The 14,270-nt window shown below is 43.2% G+C and overlaps 1 long non-coding RNA gene across 2 annotated transcripts in view; it reads right to left on the reverse strand.

The window, feature by feature from the left end:
• LOC138758227 (uncharacterized) overlaps window positions 1-14,270 on the reverse strand; it is a 58,858-nt gene that overhangs the window by 15,582 nt on the left and 29,006 nt on the right. The gene's annotated exons all lie outside the window — the stretch shown is intronic.

Consider the following 14,270-nt stretch of genomic DNA (forward strand, 5'->3'; position numbering starts at 1 on the left):
GTCTGTTCCAGCCAGCCTCTTCAGTGGTACCCCACATTCTCCTTCCCCTCACAGCACAACAGAGGTTTGTTTCTTCTGTGATTGCATTGTAGCGGCGGCTACACTGCTAACCGAAGGATCGCACAACCAGACGGGTTGAGTTCAGTGAGCAAAACTGATATATTGCAGGCTGTCTGGCTGGTCTTATACTCCCAGCCTGGACCTAGCTGAGAACCGCGGGCTCCGACGACACCGGGGCGTCACATGGGTTGCCAAGCGCGGGCTTCTAAGCCTGGTGCTGAGGTTGGGAGGAAGCCCCCGATGGTGCTATTTTGGCCGGCTGCTCCGCCGCGTGCATGACAAGCGGAGCTGGTTCGCCTGCCTAATGGCATACTGCCACAGCATCTTGTTTAAATTTATAATGCGTCAGTAGGGAGAGGAGGAATTGATCCAAGACCATGTGTTTGTTTGTTGGAAAGGGATCACGTCCAATAAAGTGCAAATGGGCATTTTCCAGTCAGAGGGAAGCAACGGTGAAACCCCCAACCCACTACATTGTATCTATGATTGGGAAACTCTCATCAAAATACAAAACGCAAAATGTACTTTCAAATTAATGGATTGGTAAGATTCTGTGCAGTTTTAACCAACTAAAAAAAACACAGACTACTGCAAACTGCGGAGCGGATCGTGGGAGACACATGGGAGGCCATCAGAAGTGCTGCTGGAGAAGACAGAACTGTGGAAAGTTGGCCAGCATCAGGGTTAGGCTGAGAATTAATCCCCTTCAGAACCGCACTCTCAAATGTAAGATCACTGGAGAAGAAAATGGATTACCTGAGGCTGCATCTGAACCGGAGAATATAGCAAGGCTGCTGTACTTTGGTGATTACAGAAATGTGGTTCCAGGACACCGTTCCAGACTCAGCAATCCAGTGGGATGGTCTTGTCTCCTTCAAGGTAGACAGAGACACTGGTGCTTCTGGCAAGACTCGAGGAAGGGGGGTCTGTATATTTACATCAATGAGAAACGGTTGGTGCAGAATGCCCCTGTTGTGAAGACCTTCAGAAATAGAGCACCTCCTGGTGAAATGCAGATCCTTCTACCTGCCCAGGGAATTCTCAGCCATGCTGATTGACACAGTCTACATTCTGCTTTCGTCTATCGAGGGTGAAGCCATGAAGGAGCTTTATGGTGCCATCTGTGAAGCCCAGAATGTTGCTGGCGACTTCAATCAAGCCAACCTGTAAACAGCCTTACCACAGTTTCAACAGCATGCAAACCAGAGAACTCCCTGGATTGGTGTACATCAATGTCTCTGGTGTTCATAAGGCTGTATCTTATCCCAATATTGGTTACTCGGATCACATATCTGTCCTGATCAGCTCGCCGTAAGACTGGCGTCATGGAGGGGGGGGGAGGGGGTGGGGGGTGCGGACCGCACAGAGTGACACCATCAGAGAGTTTTTATTGCAGTGATCCAACAGAAATTATTTTTTTATAAAAATATCCATAATTATTTATAACAACAAAAACATTTTTCATAAGCCCAGCTTACATGTATCAATATACCTACAAGGCTAAAATTCTACGCTAGTTTACTTTTTGACCTTCTAATGCCCTTTCCCACCCACCAATTCCCCACCCCCTCCCCCTCCCCCAGCATGGCTGTTGTCACCCTGGGAACACAAGGAACACACACCTGTTTCTTCTCTGCTCAGTACACTCGGTCAATGGTGTGGTGTGGGGGGGGTGGGGAAATAACACCAACCCTAGTAGACATACAAAGCACTGGCAAAGCAAACTAGGTCATTTTGCAGGGAAATCAGGACGTGGCGGGGGGGCGGGGCGTGTGGGGCCATAGTAGTACTGCAAGACTTCTTTGAGAACACAGACTGGAGCTGTTTCAGTAGTCATGTAGGCATAGAGGAGTACACAAGCTCAGTGACTGGCTACATCTGCAAGTGCATCAAGGATGTCACCAAGATCAAATGCTTCACCACCAGGGCTAACCAGAAACCTGATGCAGAGGTCCAGGCCCTTCTCAGAGCTCGTGGTACTGCTTTCAGGTTGACACTAAGATCAGCCCGGGCTGAATGCTCCAGTGCAATCTGAAATGAAAAGCGAGGGTACACACAGAAGACCCACAGAGAGCTGAGTGACACTGGCAACATGAGGTGCATGTGGCAAGGAATCAAGACTATAACAAATCACAAGTCAACCTTGCGAATTAGGACAATAACGCCTCCCTTCCAGATAGATTGAACACATTCTATGCAGTTTGAGAAGAACAGAATGATGCCAAAAAACTCCGTGTCCCCTGATGAATGGGTCTCCTGCATAGCTGTGGCTGAGGTGAGGAGACCCCCCATCCAGGGTGAACCCACACAAGGCAGCAGGACCAGACAACATACCTGGCCGGATACCGAAGGACTGCGCAGACCAATTGACGGAGGTCTTCACAGACAACTTCAACACCTCACCGCAGCAATCCATCATTCTTGCAGAGTTCAAGACAGCCACCATCATCCCGGTACCCAAGAGGGAGACAATAACAGGCCTCAATGACTACCACCCTATGGCACTGACCTCCACCATTATGAAATGCTTCGAGCATCTGGTGACGGAACACATCAAAGCACACCTCCCAGGGACACTGGATCCATTTCAATTTGCCTATAGAAGAAATGGTTCTACAGATGATGCTATAGCCTTGTCACTTAATTCTGTCCTGGCCCAGATGGAGAATGACACTTCATACACCAGGCATCTTTCAATTGCTCCCGTTGGGAACAAGATACAGGAGTACTAGAGCCAACACCACCAGGCTGAGGAATAGCTTCTTCCCACAGGCAGTGAGAATGCTGAACAACCAAAGGAACTAATCATCTGAGACTCTCATTTGTACAAAGCAATATGTATTTATTTTTATTGATATAGCATTTATCCTTCTTATGTATTATTTATCTGTATATGTGTTGTGTTTTTGCACCAAGGACTGGAGAGCCATGTTTCTTTCTTTTCTTTTTAAAATATTTTTATTGAGTTTAACATACAAATCCAACATACAAAATCTACTAATCTAACAAATAATAGGTTGTATCATATACATATTACAAATTTAAAAAAATGTAATTCAAAAAGAATATCCCTATTTGTTTATTTAACAATATTCCTTAAAAATAATTCTGGATAGAAACCAAGTAAACTACATTAGACAATCCCGTGGTCTAAACAAAGGATAAATTCTGTCTATTTTAATTATATGATCAAAGACAACCATAATTAAACCTGAAGAATGCTGTTTTGTCAGGTTGTACTTGTATGATCAAAAGACAATAAACTTGACTTGAACAAGCAGTCTCAAATTGCAAAATAACCAGGATCGAGGCAGAGTGTGCTCAGCTGGTTCTGGCCTTATATCATGTGACATGCACCCAGACTATTATGGTTATAAATCCAAATGTGTTATGAGATGTAACGAATCATTTAGCAAAGTGAAATAGTTAAAGCTTTAATTCACATTAGTGCTTCTACTTCCCATTACCTGCAAGATGAATAGCTGCCTCTTTAAGGTTTCAATTAAACCAAGTCAAAGTCTCAGATTTACCATAAATATTCGTGTATAATGCATTCCGTGTATAATGTGACCCCCCCCATTTTTGAGGGGAAGGGGGAAAAATTTTATCCCTGTGTATAATATGACCCCCCTCCCCTCACCCGCCTGAGTCATGCTGGGATCTCTCCGCATGCTCGCCCGCTCACCCGAGTTGCGCTGCTATCTCTCACGACCCCCCCGTGCCTCACCTGCCCGATTCGCGACGTCGTCTCTCACGACCCCCCCTCCCCTCATCCGCCTGAGTCGCGCTGGCGTCTCTCCGGCCCAAGTCGCGAGTTGCAGAAATTAAAAAAAAAATTTTACTCCTGTGTATAATGCAACCCCTCCCTATTTTTGAGGGGAAAAAAGGGGAATTTGTTTTTGCATTATACTCAAATATTTATGGTACATGCATTGAAGGGGAAATGTTTTGTAGTTAACACATGAATTAGAAAGAGCAGGCTTTTGGATGCTTGTACCAGGAATGGAAAAAAAAACCCACCAAAAGTATGCACAGGAGTGAAAGAAACACCACAGTGTGCATAATGAGTAACAGTTGATATCAGCAGAGAAAATGTGGAGAATTAAAAAATCCTGAAAATGCTGACCATGAGTGGATACTGTTTAAACAAAGATTCATGCTGTTCCTGCAAGTCATTGGAATTGATAGAAAACCGGATACAAGGAACATTGCAATGCTACTTTTTGTGGCAGGGCCTAAAATTCTAGAGGTTTTCAACACATTTTTGTCGAGGCAAAAGACCAGAGCAAATTTGACAAGGTTATCGAAAAGTTACATGAACACCGTTCACCAAAGAAAATGAAACCTTTGATAGGTACATGCTTTGCTTGCGCACACAGCTGCAAGGAGACAGTTGTGATACTTTTTTTTTTCTTAAGTACAGACTTAAAATTAAAAGCAATTACATGCAATTTTGGACTGCTGCAAGAATCAATTTGTGATCAAATTATGTTTGGAATTAACGATAAGAAACTGAGGCAAAACTGTCAGCAACTAGTCACCTTCAAACTGAGAAATTCCTTTCAGGAGGGAGTGCCAGGACCGATCAAGGTGGGTGCAGATCTTCAGCCTCTCTTCAGGATCATCAATTTCCAACATCCCCTTGATGTGCAGCATGTACAAATCGATTGATCTGTGCAATTTACTCAAACAGTGTGCAACTAAAATGTAAACATTATAGAAAAAAAAATCCAATAGTCACGACTTCTGGGTTATTTTCTGGCACTGGATATTCAATTGGGTGCTTTGTTTTCCATTGTTGCTGGGAAGATTCTTCTACATTATCCCAGGAGCAACTTTTGCTGGATACTTCTGGAACAATTGAATTGTACCACACCTACCTGTAGAGCTCGTCGAAAGAATCAAAGACTTATTGATCCAAACCAAGGCTTTTATTAGCAAAAGACAGGAGCTCTTCACAGGTGGCCGACCAGTCCGGAATGATCCGACCTAGCTAGGGACACAACCCTTTAAGGCCCAGACAGTAGGCGTGGCTAAGCTCTCAGCCAATCGCTGTAAGCACAGTCTAGATACTGTAACTATATACACTATATACATTGGTGATAGATCTGTACTATCACACTACCCTACTCCAAGTCCCATATTTTTCAGCCTTCAAGTCCACATCTCACTTAACCTTGTGGAACAAATCATCCCTGCCATACTATCACCCTCCAATCTCCTGGATGGCTAATCAGCCTAGACTTCAGCCCAGCCTTCCACTAATTTCAATATCTCTGCTATGATGATTTATGTAATTACTGTCCACTCTCTCATTACTTACATAATCCAATCCAAACCATAATATTTGGCTACTTATCTGACCATAGGGTTCAGTCCAGTTTCATCTCTACATTGGACATCACCTTGATCTTGGCATTGGTTAGCACATTTTTAGACACATATCTGCAGAATATATCAAGCTCACTAGGCTCTTCAGCCAAAGAAACTGGAGGAGGAAATTCAGACCAATAAAAAAGTACAAACACTTTATAGCTTTGGAATTATCCTCTATAACTTTCATGCAGCAAATTAAACAGGAACAGTGGAATCTCAGAGAACGCAAAGGAAAAATAATTATTATTCATTGGATTTTAATAGGAAAAAACACCACCATTTTCAAATTGTCACTGTAACATCTGATGACCTATGAATTATTTTTAATTCGCTCCTTTGATTCTTGAAGACTGGGGTTAGATGCCTTTTGGCGTTCAAAGATAATATTTATTTCAAGCCAGAATGAGTGCTGCGAACAGGATATGGTGACAACAAACAACATTCTTTCCTTATATCTGGAACTGTGAAATTCCAAGAGGATTTACTGGACTGAAATTATACCAACTCTCACTTCATAGATTAAAACTAATTACTATATTCCAGTTTCACAACAACCAACTCAGACACAGAGCTATAGTTAAATCTGAGATCTTCTGGTTTTTGAATTTCAAATATTTTTGGATAAATTAATTTGTTAAGCAGGTAAAGATGTGAAAACTGAATTTATAAATTAAGATGAGGCAAAAACAATTTCTTTAAAAATTGTGAATGGGATTATCATTTAATAAGATGCTCTCCATGCATTCTTAAACCTGCCTAGAGCCTCCAGGTTATGGTTATACTGAGAACATCTTCAGCCATTCGTGACTAAAGATATTCTTACTAAACCATAACCTCTGTTTCACACTTCAGCAGCCTTTTCATCATTGCATTACAAACATGAGAATGGATACAATCACAATGTCAAGGGTATTTTAGAGTTAGAGTCCGTACAAATGATTTCCTTTTGATTGAACAGCACAGCAACTTCTAAAGCTCTGTTGGGAGTTTTGAATCAACCTTCTTCCTCAACCTTTATTTCACTTTCTGCTTGCTCTTTCACTTGAATTAAAAACCTAATGGATATGGAGTTTAAAGCTTCTCAATGAGAATTTTTCCATGATTTGTTGAAAAACACATTAAAATCCCTGGTATCCGGCACCCATGGAGGATTGGTAGATGTAATTTTTCCTGCTGCTTGAGATTGTGTATGTTTGATTGGTGAACTAATGGTGAGGCACTCCAATTTTAAACTTCTGTATTTTTTAACTTATTTATTTTCTGCAATTGTTTTTTGCCAGTTGCTTAAATTCCAGATAACAGGCGTATAACTGTAGATCTAGTCAAGGCCATGAGAAAATCAGACTGCAAGATATGTGAATGTGTGTTGATAAATCAAACGAGTGCCATATTTGGAAATGTAGTACGTTAATTATTTTGTGTAATTACATAAACCCACAACTTGCTACTGATCAAATTAAATGTGTCCACAAATATTTGCTGCATTTTATGTTCATTTACTTGTAAAGACATTTTTCCTATTTTTTTGCCAGGTGTTTTAAGATTCAATTAATTGTCATAGTGTCTTGGTGTGAGCTTGCAGGCGCCTCAGATTGAAGAGACTGCCATCCGTGCGGTACCGGATGTAAACAGTGTCTTCATTGTTGAGGTCTTTCATGGCTTGGTTCAGCATCATGCTGAAGAAGATTGAAAAGAGGGTTGGTGCGAGAACACAGCCTTGCTTCTCGCCATTGTTAATGGAGAAGGGTTCAGAGAGCTCATTGCTGTATCTGACCCGACCTTGTTGGTTTTCGTGCAGTTGGATAATCATGTTGAGGAACTTTGGGGGGCATCCGATGCGCTCTAGTATTTGCCAAAGCCCTTTCCTGCTCACGGTGTCGAAGGCTTTGGTGAGGTCAACAAAGGTGATGTAAAGTCCTTTGTTTTGTTCTCTGCACTTTTCTTGGAGCTGTCTGAGGGCAAAGACATGTCAGTAGTTCCTCTGTTTGTGCGAAAGCCGCACTGTGATTCTGGGAGAATATTCTCGGCGACACTAGGTATTATTCTAGTTAGGAGAATCCGAGCGAAGATTTTGCCTGCAATGGAGAGCAGCGTGATTCCCCTGTAGTTTGAGCAGTCTGATTTCTCGCCTTTGTTTTTGTACAGGGTGATGATGGTGGCATCACGAAGGTCCTGAGGCAGTTTTCCTTGGTCCCAACAAAGCTTGAAAAACTCATACAGTTTGACATGCAGAGTTTTGCCGCCAGCCTTCCAGACCTCTGGGGGGATTCCATCCATACCTGCTGCTTTGCCACTTTTCAGTTGTTTGATTGCCTTATATGTCTCATCCTGGGTGAGGACCTCATCCAACTCTAGCCTTAGGGGCTGTTGAGGGAGCTGGAGCAGAGCGGAATCTTGGACTGAGCGGTTGGCACTGAAAAGAGATTGGAAGTGTTCTGACCATCGGTTGAGGATGGAGATCTTGTCGCTGAGGAGGACTTTGCCGTCTGAGCTACGCAGTGGGCTTTGGACTTGGGGTGAGTGGCCGTACACAGCCTTTAGAGCCTCGTAGAAACCCCTGAAGTCGCTAATGTCCGCGCTGAGCTGGGTTCGTTTGGCGAGGCTAGTCCACCACTCATTTTGGATCTCCCGGAGTTTGCGCTGAAGATGGCTGCATGCGCGACGGAAGGCTTGTTTCTTCTCTGGACAGGACGGCTTTGCAAGGTGAGCCTGGTGGGCAGCTCGCTTCTTTGCCAGCAGCTCCTGGATTTCCTGGCTGTTTTTGTTGAACCAGTCCTTGTTTTTCCTGGAGGAGAAGCCCAGTACCTCTTCAGTGGATTGCAGTATGGTAGTCTTCAACTGATCCCAGAGGGTTTCAGGGGACGAGTCCGTGAGACGGATTGCATCATCGTGCGTTGCTTTGAGGTTTGCCTGGAAGTTTCCTCTCGCTTCGTCTGACTGCAGGTTTCCAACATTGAACCTCTTTCGGGGGCTTTACTGTTCCTGGGCTTTGGCCTGAAGTGAAGGTTGAGCTTGCAGCGAACCACCCGGTGGTCAGTGTGGCATTCCGCGCTGGGCATGACCCTGGTGTGGAGCACATCTCGTTTGTCACTTTCTCGCACCAGGATGTAGTCCAGGAGGTGCCAGTGTTTGGATCGGGGATGCATCCAGGTAGTCTTAAGGCTGTCCCTCTGCTGAAAAAGGGTGTTTGTAATGACAAGCCGCTGTTCTGCGCAGAGCTCCAACAGGAGGCGACCATTGTCGTTGCACTTGCCGACGCCATGCTTGCCCAGAACTCCTGGCCAGGTTTCTGAGTCTTTGCCGACGCGAGCGTTGAAGTCGCCAAGGCTGACAACCTTGTCGGCTGTAGGGGTGCGTTGGATGAGGTTGCGCAGGTCAGTGTAGAACTTGTCCTTTTCTGCTGGTTCCACCTGGAGGGTTGGAGCATAGACACTGATGAGGGTGATGCAACGCTTGTTTTGAAGGGGGAGTCGCATGGACATGATTCGGTCTGAGTGGCCTGTCGGAAGGTTTTCGAGTTTGGAGGCAATGAAGTTCTTGACCATGAAGCCTACACCAGATAGGCGTCGTTCATCCGAAGGCTCTTCAATCTGAGGCGCCTGCAAGCTCACACCAAGACACAAGAGAAACTTGTCCGTGAACTACTCTTTGCAGACGATGCCGCTTTAGTTGCCCATTCAGAGCCAGCTCTTCAGTGCTTGACGTCCTGTTTTGCGGAAACTGCCAAAATGTTTGGCCTGGAAGTCAGCCTGAAGAAAACGGAGGTCCTCCATCAGCCAGCTCCCCACCATGACTACCAACCCCCCCACATCTCCATCGGGCACACAAAACTCAAAACGGTCAACCAGTTTACCTATCTCGGCTGCACCATTTCATCAGATGCAAGGATCGACAATGAGATAGACAATAGACTTGCCAAGGCAAATAACGCCTTTGGAAGACTACACAAGAGAGTCTGGAAAAACAACCAACTGAAAAACCTCAAAGATAAGCGTATACAGAGCCGTTGTCATACCCACACTCCTGTTCGGCTCCGAATCATGGGTCCTCTACCGGCATCACCTACGGCTCCTAGAAAGCTTCCAACAGCGTTGTCTCTGCTCCATCCTCAACATTCATTGGAGCACTTTCATCCCTAACGTCGAAGTACTCGAGATGGCAGAGGTCGATAGCATAGAGTCCACGCTGCTGAAGATCCAGCTGCGCTGGGTGGGTCACGTCTCCAGAATGGAGGACCATCGCCTTCCCAAGATCGTGTTATATGGCGAGCTCTCCACTGGCCACTGTGACAGAGGTGCACCAAAGAAAAGGTACAAGGACTGCCTAAAGAAATCTCTTGGTGCCTGCCACATTGACCACTGCCAGTGGGCTGATATCGCCTCAAACCGTGCATCTTGGCGCCTCACAGTTTGGCGGGCAGCAACCTCCTTTGAAGAAGACCGCAGAGCCCACCTCACTGACAAAAGGCAAAGGAGGAAAAACCCAACACCCAACCCCAACCAACCAATTTTCCCCTGCAACCGCTGCAACCGTGTCTGCCTGACCCGCATCGGACTTGTCAGCCACAAACGAGCCTGCAGCTGACGTGAACGTTTACCCTCTCCATAAATCTTCGTTTGCGAAGCCAAGCCAAAGAAGAATTGTCATAGTAATAAAACAGTGTCATATTACATGAATTTTTTTTGCCTGCTGCAAAGCCACCAGCAGAAATTGCCTAAGCACCTTACATTTCTTAGAGTCAGACTTACAATCAGAAAAAGAGAGAACCCTCAGAGTCACCGAGTGTAAATAGATTCACCTCCAGTGCTTCCACAGCTTTCCAGAGTCCAGTCCAAACTACTGGCAACTCGAGCTCTAGATCTGAACCTCCGACATGGACAGGGACCTTTTGGCGCCCAAGGCACCCTCTCACATCCCAGTTCCGATACCTGGTACTCCTCCAGCCAGTTTGACCCAGTCTCCAGCAGCTTGCAGCCTGGCACGAGTCTCCCGACTGCAGTCTCCAGCAGCCCGCAGCTTCCGTGGGCTCCTTGCCTCGAGTCGCCAGCAGCCCGCCGCTTGCCCTGGTCCCTCACCCGCACAAGTCACAGTCCCATGGATTGACTCTTCTGCTTCTCTTTCTCGTTAGGGGGGGGTGATCTTCCTGACCTGTGGTGCCCTGCTCCAGCCCTCCGCTTCCCCAGAGTCTGCAGCCGCCTTGTGGCCTGATGCTGCCAATTATTACATTTTTATTTAACATCCCACAACCTCAGGGTTTGTGCCCAAGATGGCAGAGCCTCTAAAGCCCTGAGGTTGTGGGATGTTAAATAAAATGGTAATAATTGGTTGTTCTTATAAAATATTGGAAAGATATTTGTGGGAAAATTAAAAGTAACAGGAATACCATATTTAGATCAAAGCCATTGTAATTATTAGATCCTTAGGACATGTTATCACACATGTAGATTTTCACCAGTGCAATTCATATGACAGGATGCCAAAATGTACGATGCACCTGCTGAATTCAGTGGTCTCAGTCCAACCTATAAGGCATTATCTGTGCCTCCTAATCTTGTTAAATTGGCAAAATATTATATACCACACTGGTACATCACAAACTGGGAGGCAGTGTTACACTCCAGTAATCCACCCAGAATTTATAGATTTAAATCCCTTCTACACATTGTAACAATTGAACATTAATCCTCTTGTTTATCTCCCAATCAACCAGTTTCCTTTTTGAAACAGCCACTGTCCTTACTACCCATCAAACTCCATTCCCTCCATAATGGGGAAAAATTTATTGACTTAAGTTTTAATAGAACTTCCTGGTCTTTTCGAGTCAGCTCCTGGTAACTTTGCACTCTCAATCTCTGAGGATGAATCCTCAGAAATGCATCTGGCCCAGACACTGTTCTTGGTGACCCAACTGGTTTGAGATTTTTCAGACATTTTCAACACTTGCTATAGTAGTCAGAGGTTCAAAAGGTTCCTGCTTCAAAAGGATCCATCATTCTGGTGCCAAAGAAGAGCAAGGTGATGTGTCTAAATGATGATCAGCCAGTGGCACTCATGTCTACCATTACCATGAAGACATGCAATGAGAGGTAGGATATGGAATGAATCAACACCCATCTCAAGAAAGGTCTGGACCCACTTCAGTTCACCCATCATTGCAACAAGACAACACTGTGGCCCTCCGCTTTGTGTTAGATCACCTAGACTAGAAGAACACCAATGTCAGGCTATTGTTTGTTGACTGCAGCTTGGCCAGCAAAACTCATGCTAAAGCTAAAGGAAAGAAGATTCTGTCTGTCCCTCTACATCTGGATCACCTTTTCCTCTTTGACCATCAATACAGGGGCACCCTAAGGCTGCATACAGAAGCCTGATAATCAACTAGGCTCAAGAAACAATTTCTTTTTAACAGTTATCAGATTCTTAATCCTCTTCTTGGTACACTTATCATGGACTATCTGCTCTATTGAAAGTCACATTATTGCACTAGAATTACTGAGTATTTATTATATGTATTATTTATTTATTGTCTCTTTTAGTTTAATTCTATTAGTTTACTCCTATAGATTTTCTTTGCAAGTACCTGTTTGGCTGTAGCAAGTAAGCATTTTGGGCCTATGTACATTGTAGAATGTGTCTGATAATAAACTCATTATCATTATTTGCATTGGTTGCCATTGCTGAAGAAAAACTGGCATCCATCGCTAGTGTCAGCACTAAGGAAGCAGCTGTGAGTAATCATTTTAAATTACTTATTAGGCTTTGCTATAGTTTTACCTGAAGCCTGAATGCAACTTTTTTTTCCAAACACACAATTTCCCTTCAAAATTCTTTCTTGGGGTGGGGAACTGGAGCAAAGAGGGAGGGAAAAAGATGGGGGGCTGGTGGGCTAATGGAAACTGGAGAAATCGATGTGAATGCCATTTGGGTGGAGGATGTCCAGACAGAATACTGTTGGTGTTGTTCCTCCAATTTGCAAGTCGTCTCAGTTCAGCAGTCCTTGATACCATGGATAGACACATCTGCCTGGGAATGGGGCAGGGAATTGGATGGAAACAATGACTGGTTAAAGAGCATTGTGGGTAATGCAGAGGAAATGCTGCTGCAAGTTAGGGGTTTTCTTTATTGCTTGCTGCACCCCATTAAATTCATTTTTTTCTTATTCTGAACAATGCTGTGTATTTAAATTTTTACACCTTACAGTTAAACCTAAATGATGCACTTGTGATGGAAAATGGAATGCATAACTTCATGTTTAAAACTAATTTTAAAATGCCTGGTTTTTTGTTTGCTAGATGTCTTCAGCATTTTATGACTGGTGCTACAAAATTTGGATATGCATCAAAATACTCTGTTCCTCTTATAAGGTTTCCCAAACACAGGATAGAATTCAAAGGGAAATTCTGCTTCTGCAATCCTTCCCCAAGATGGACTAGAGCAAGAAGAAAATATCTGCATGAACTTCAAATATTTAATTTCTCCTAATCAACAATCAAAGTCCTGATCCAAGAACTTGTCCCAAGAATAATGCAGTTTTATGATGGTGTTTAATTTGTTTCAAAATGAATGAGAATACATTTATATTTTTCTATTACTAATAAGTAGTTATTGGCACAATTTATTTCCATATTCTTGAATCATATATTGATGAATAATCAAAAAGATTCAGCTTTGATTTACCATGACTAGTAATCATGAGTAATAATTCTACCAGAATATTGGCAGCACACAACATTTACAGTACTTATTGGGAATTCTTGAATTATATAGCCTTTTATCCCCGCTCAGACTTAAGGCTTGTAAATTAAACTGTCATTGGAAGTGGCTGGATTGGATATGATTCAAGAAATATTCTTGAATTTCATTAGTTTTCTTAAATCATCAACATGCAATCATAGCTATGACAGAGCAGAATAATGCTTCATATGAAATAGTGCACTGAATTTTGGTTCACATGACTATACTTGATCATTAAAATCATGGTATCTATTGAAAACTGTTATATGAATCAGATGCTCATTTACAGTCATACCTATCTATTTCAATCATTTTGTTGTTTGAACTACTCACATTAAAAAAGTATCATCTGCAATTCCTGAGGTGGGAAGTCAGGAAATCTGCAAACTCACTGGAGAGTTTCATGGATCTAAACTATATTTTGGGTTTTTTTCCCACCTACTGACCTGTACTGTCCCATTCTCCAAATGCACAGAGAAAGGGAGAGGAATTAGAATGTCAGGAGCAAAACAAAAATCACAGGTTGAGATGACCAGTGCTAGAAATGTGGACTTTATTGTCAGAGTACATATATGACACGACATACAACCTTTAGATTCTTTTTCCTATGGGCCAGGCAGAATTTCTACTTGTGGGTAGTGCAAAAAACTGTACTCAAGAGAAGATATGTGTACAAATGTGAGAAAAGCAAAGAAAGAAATGTAAACAGTGTGCAATACAGAAAATAAATATTCAATAATAAATAATATACAAAGTATGAATCCTTAGATGAGTCTCTGATTAGGATATGGAACAGAAGTTTGATTGTACCTGTTCTACTATAGAAAAAATAATTGGATTAAAGAGTGACCCAAGTAGGAAATAGATAGAGACAGTGAAAAACAGAAAAACTGCACATTCTGGAATGTACAATAAGCTGTTGGATCAAAATTGGTTCCAAATCGGAAATGATGATCACCCATTTCTGCCCAGAAATTCTGCCTGACCCATGGAGTCCCTCTCGTTTCTCATTGTTTGCACACACAGTGAGAACATTAAGAACAATGTGGTGGATTTTTAGAATTATAGAGTTGACAGTTTTGCATCTGTAATTGACAACT

The sequence above is a fragment of the Narcine bancroftii genome, chromosome 1 (assembly GCF_036971445.1).
Source record: "Narcine bancroftii isolate sNarBan1 chromosome 1, sNarBan1.hap1, whole genome shotgun sequence".
Taxonomy (NCBI): Eukaryota; Metazoa; Chordata; class Chondrichthyes; order Torpediniformes; family Narcinidae; genus Narcine; species Narcine bancroftii.